At 42.1% G+C, this 5982-nt stretch overlaps 1 pseudogene; it reads left to right on the forward strand.

Annotated features, from left to right (window-relative positions):
• The first annotated feature begins 727 nt into the window (after nt 1-727).
• Nucleotides 728-5884, forward strand: LOC134471308 (transcription initiation factor TFIID subunit 9-like; annotated as a pseudogene).
• Nucleotides 5885-5982: the final 98 nt, after the last annotated feature.

The following is a 5982-nucleotide window of genomic DNA, read 5'->3' on the forward strand; positions in this document are numbered from 1 at the left end:
CTGATTGCATTTCTATAATCAAATATAAAAAAATTTGTAGTTTTAAAAACCAAGCTGGCCTTTTTTGGATGTTGTTTTGAGACAAGGTCTCACTATGTAGTTCAAACTGGCCTTCAACTCACTATGTAGCTTAGCTTGGGATTACAAATGTGTGCCACCCCTCTCAACTTCAACTGACATTCTTACTAATAAACAACAAAAGATGTACACAACCAAAATTATAAAACCATATTTGAAGGTATATTAAACATAGCTTTAAAAATGTGAGACAATACATTTTTCTTTTGTGTGTGTGGTTTCAGGGTTCGAACTTACAACCTCACACTTGCCAGGCAGGCGCTTATATACTGCTGAGCTAAACCCCCAGCCCCAGAACACATTCATAAGCAGGAGGATTTAAAGTCACTCAAGTTAGTTATCTCACACTATTCTAAATGTTCAAAATAATTCCAATCGATATTCTAGGAACTTGATAGTAAATTAATAAATTTCTAGAGAAAAGCAGAAATATACAAGAAATGTCTGGGGAAAAAGAAAGCTGACAGGGGTTGAAAACTGTGCTTATTTTAAAGTCATAATAATTAAGGCAATATGATATTAATGTGATGATTTTTTAAAATGCACCAGCATTCTGGGTATGGTGGTGTAGTCCCATAATCCCAGCACTTGAGAGGCTGAGGCAGGAGGATCACTGTGAGTTCAAGGCCAGTCTGGGCTACAAAGTGAGTTCAGGGCCAGCCTGAATTACATAGCGAGACACTGTCTCAAAAAGAAAAAGAAGAAAGAAAGAAGAAAACACAGAGTTTCTTCTCTTTCCTCTTTTTTTCCCTTTCTTCTTTCCTTTCTTCTTTTGAATTTGGATAGTTAACTGTGACAGCACCACTTGTTGAATAATTGTTTCCTCCACTGACCAACAATATAAAATGTGTCATATATCAAATTTTCATAAGTTTGTTTCTTTTAGGTCTAGATTCTGCTGGGGGTTTATCATTTATTGTTGTTTTGTTTGGTTTGGTTTTTTGGTTTGGGTTTTTTTTCCAGGGTTTCACTGTGCAGTTTAGGCTGGCCTTGAATTTACTTTGTAGCCCAGGCTGACCTCAAACTCTCAGCAATCCTTCTGCCTCAGCCTCCCAAATGCTGGGATTATAGGTGTGTAACACCACCCCTAGCTGCTGTTCCCATTTCTGGCAGTGCAGTAGAATAAATACCATTAGAACTATTACTGTAACTGTAGTTCTAAGACCCACGAGCTTATAGTCAAAATCATTAAACACACACAAACCACCATATAGTATTCAAGCCTGCAAAAACTGTACATGTTGGGATTTTCAGTTGCAATGTATAAAATGAATATTTGATGGTTTTAACATTAAAAAAAAACTTGAAACCTGAAAAAGGATCAAGAGAATTTCAAAATTGACCAGGTAGAATTTAAAAAAAAACTATCTATAAAATCTAATAATAAAAAATGGTTGAAAACAAAAGGTTATTAGATGGACTAGATAAGAGGTTAGTCATAGACGAAGAGAAAATTAATGAACTAGTAAATAGGTCTTCTTTAAAAATGACCAAAAGTGCATCTTTAATATATTTTTTAAAATGGGAAAGAGACACAAAAGATAAGGTGAGAAGATCCAATATCTAAATTACAACTCTATAAAGAGAAAAGAAAGGTAATAAAAATGGACATATTTAAAGGCAAAAATAGGATACATATTTATTCTCTGATTTAGGAAACCCAAGGAATTCTCATCAAAATCAATAAAAAGAAACATATAATGAGATTTATTTACAATCACATTGTAGAAAAATAACGGTGAAGACAAAATCCTAAAAGTAGCAAAAAAGAACAGGCAGGTTCTCTGCAAAGTAATTAGAAGATTAACATCTGATTTCTCTATAATAATATGACAAATATAATCTTTAACAGGAGAAGAAAAAGAAATGTCAACTCATAATTCCTTGACTAACAAAATGATCTCCAGAACTGGAGGTAAAATAAGTGTCTTTCTAAACAAATAAAACTAAGAAAGTTGACTGTCATTAAATCCAATACCAGTTTTATATTGGTGCATAACAAATTACTACAAATTCAGTAATTTAAAACAGCACTTTTGGGCAGCCCATTCAGAACCCCTCCTGTCTCTCAGGAGCTATTGCTATTCTCCATTCCTTTTCTCCAATATAATTTCCTACTCTTAAAAATAAAAAAGCACATATATTATCTCATGGATTCCAGGCACTGGTAAACATGAGCACAGGTTATCTGGGTCCTGGGCTCAAGGTCTCACCAAGCTAACAACAAGGTGACATCCAGGGCAGTTTGCAGGGGAGCAAGCTGAGACACCCAGGCCATGGCATCAGGGACCACAGTACTCCCAAATACCCTGATCACCAATACATCAGGAGTTGGAAAAATCACAGTCGGCAAAGAACTTGCATCCAGATCAGGACTGAAATACATTAACATGGTTGATGTAGCTTGATCAGTGTATATAATGGAGCCTGGCAAGATGGCTTCTCCCAAGAGGATGCCAGAAGATGCACAGATGACAGCACAAATCCTGAAGGATATGGGGATTACAGAATATGAGCCAAGAGTTATAAATCAGACACTGGAGTTTGCCTTCCAATATGTAACCACAATTTAAATGATGCTAAAATTTATTCAAGCGGTGCTAAGAAAGCCACTGTGGACACAGATGATGTGCGATTGGTAATCTAGTGTCAAGCTGACGAGTCTTGTATCTCCCCTCCCCAAAGAGATTTTTTTATTATATATTCCAAGACAAAGAAAACAAACCCCTTTGCCATTGATCAAGCCAGTCCTAGACTGCCACCTGATCAGTACTGCTTAACAGCTCCAACCTACAGACTCAGATCTTCACAGAAAAAAGATATCTACTTCTGTGGGAAAAGAACTGTTCTGTGGTTGAGTGTCAGTTCAGTTACTAGCAGATTAAATACCTCCACACTGTGCCAATCAACCCTGCAGGCTAGGTCTGTTTCAGCGAACGCACAGGCTCTGGTGTCCTTCACTGGGCAGAGGTTTACGGCACAGATGATGGCCTCACAGGCCCCTGCTGTAAAAGCCTCCATTTCTGCAACTTCAGCGGTTCCAAATGTGCTAATGAATCCAACATTAACTGGGTCCAAAAATATTATTAACACTAACATGGTATCACCACAAAATACTGCCAGTTGAGTTGTCAAATGTGTTGAAAAAAAGTGTGATGGTGATGATGATGGCTATGGATAATTTGTCATCCACACTGATGCATGTAATGTATACTTGGTCTTGAATCCTTTGTACTGAGATTAGATATGCTGGATGTTTTCAAGTTGTGCTTTAGAAAATTAAATAGCCAAAATCAAAGCCAGGGAGCTTTCTCAAGGGCTTCTCCACTCATTTCAGTTATGAATGTCAGAGTTCTTTGCCCTACAGGCCCGTCCCACTCAGGTTTCTCATCAGCTTTTACAGTAAAGCTGCAGCCCATAGTGATTAATGAGGATTACAAGCTGCTAAATTATATGAACTAAAATTTATAACAGGCTGTAGGCAAGGCTGGGTTAGCTGGCCTTTCAGACTGAGTTCTTTGAGAGTGGAAACAGTCTTTTCTGTTTTGTTTTGTCTTATTTTGTTTTTGCTTTGTTTTGTTGCATTTCATTTTGTTCTGTTTTTTGAGATGGCATCTTGCTATGTAGTTCAGGTTAATCTTGAACTCAACTATGTAGCCCAGGCTGCCCTCAAATCTGCAGTGATCCTCCTGCCTCAGCTTCCTGGGTGCTGAGACTACAGGCAGACACCACCACTCCCAGCAACTGTTTCTCACACCTAATGTCTCCCTTAACATTCTGCAGCAATGACTGTTTATTGGTTTGGCTAAAACTAACAGATGTGTGAAGGAAGTAGGGGCTCTCATATTCCCTTGCCAGTAATACTGAGGCCTGCCACCAAGAAACAACTGTGACACCTCCTAGTCCTGACTTGTACTGGCAGGGTCCCCTGCTGTGTGACACAGTGTGTTGGCAGCAAGATGATGCACTTTGCGGGGGGGGGGGAGGAGTACTGGGGACTGAACTCATGACTTTGTGCTTATCAGGCAAGCACTTACACCACTGGGCTAAATCCCTGGCCAAGATGATGCACCTTTAATGCCAGTACTCTGGGGGGCTGAGGATCACCAGTGTAAGCCCAGCCTGGGCAACTTAGCTACTAAGATTTATAAAAATAAATAAATAAATGGCTGGGGATATAGCTCGATGTGAAGGTCCTGGGTTCACACGCATACACACACAGGTGCACACATATGTCTGGTCAATCCTCGGCAGGCATCTGGATGCTAGGAGGCTGGAGGTAGCAAGGAGAATCAGTAAATAACCAGGCTACAGAGAAAAGGAGGCTGCACAAAAGGTGAGATCCCCTCCTTCCTTCCCTCAGAGCAGAGTGGAAAGCAGAAGAGACCCAACCCAGGAGCAAAGGCAAGAGCTAGGCCTGTGGGATAAACATCTGAGGGTGTCCTGAGATGAGATAAGAACATAAGTGACAGACTGGTGTGTGGATTAAAGTGTTTCAGCAGGAGCACAGGTTCAGCTTTGTTGATGCCTGTTTTGAGGTCCCTGGAAAGGAAAAAAGAGACTCCAGAACTGTGTGAGAAAGCAAGTCCAGGCACATGCCATGACTCCAGTGTTGTTTACGAGCAGATGTATCTCAGGAGCCTCCTACGGATACTGCTGAGCAAAGATGTTAAGAGAGGCCACAGAGCTGAGGTCACCTCACCAAGCAGCAGGCAGTCACTGATTAAGGCTGCCTCAGTCTAGGTCAGTTCACATCCATGCTCTCAGATCTTGGGGTGAGAATTACATGGGCCCTAAGACAGGCCACCTCCCAGGACACAATCTCTCCAATCCCTGAGGGAGAGCAGTTTCAAAGTGGGCTGATTTGGGTGGTGACCAGAGAGCAGTAGAACAAGGAGGAGGAAGGTTCTGACAGGATGCTGACCTGTCTCCCCTCCCTGATGGGAGCAGAGGCCCCTAGCAGTGACAGGTGGGAGGAATCACAACTGTTGGGCTCAGCGCTGGAGAAGTCTTCCCAGGCCACATCTGTAGCTGCTGGAGAGGTCCCAGAGATGAGATTACACCAGAGCTACAAACGTTGTCCAGGCAGGTGAACCAGAATAAGGAGGAAAGAGCCCGGATCACAGGTCAGGGTGCTGAGTGGAGCGCATAACACGACAGAGACTATCAGCCTGCCACTGGGACACTCAAGTGGGGGGAAAGGGGAGTAAGTTAAGGCAGAGTGGCAATAGGGCACTAGCAGTAGGGCAAGTATGGAGCCCAAGACAAACTTTAAGGAGGTACTCACTCTCTCATTTGTTTAAACCCACAGTTTGAACCAGACAGTGAGTTCTCTATTTTTTTTTCCTTTTTTTCTTATCGGTACCAGGGATCAAACTCACAACTGCCTGCTTGCAAGACAGGCGCCTATGCCGCTGAGCTAAATCCCCAGCCCCAGTGAGTTCTCTAAATGTTGTACCCTGGGAGTATGACTGCCTTATCCTAGTTCTTGCCACAAGCCAGCAGGGTAAGGGCTTTCTTGAGCCCTGCATAGGCCAAATCTATCTCCAAAAGTAAAGCCTGGATAATACAAACTGATTTAAACTCCAGGAACCAGCAAAGTAAGTCAAGTTTCTCAGGAATCACTCTGTGCTTAGGAAGATCCATCCCCTTCCTTCCTCTATCTCCCTGCTGAGCCAGATCCCATTTGCAGCCCTTGCCTGGCTCCTTTCTGCAGGTGGAGTACTAGAACGCCTGTGGGGAACAGCCTTGGCCCTAAAGCAAGGTCCTCTCAGTATAGCCATGGTGTTACCCACTGGAACCATTATTCTACCTTCTTCCAGGCCTGGACCACGGCTCCTCCTGGGATTCAGTGAGAGAATGGACACCCTTGGAAAAAACTGAAAAGAAACTTCACTCGACACC

The sequence above is a fragment of the Cavia porcellus genome, unplaced genomic scaffold, assembly GCF_034190915.1.
Source record: "Cavia porcellus strain 051 isolate PalLab524CR breed Dunkin Hartley unplaced genomic scaffold, mCavPor4.1 scaffold_18, whole genome shotgun sequence".
NCBI classification, from domain to species: Eukaryota; Metazoa; Chordata; class Mammalia; order Rodentia; family Caviidae; genus Cavia; species Cavia porcellus.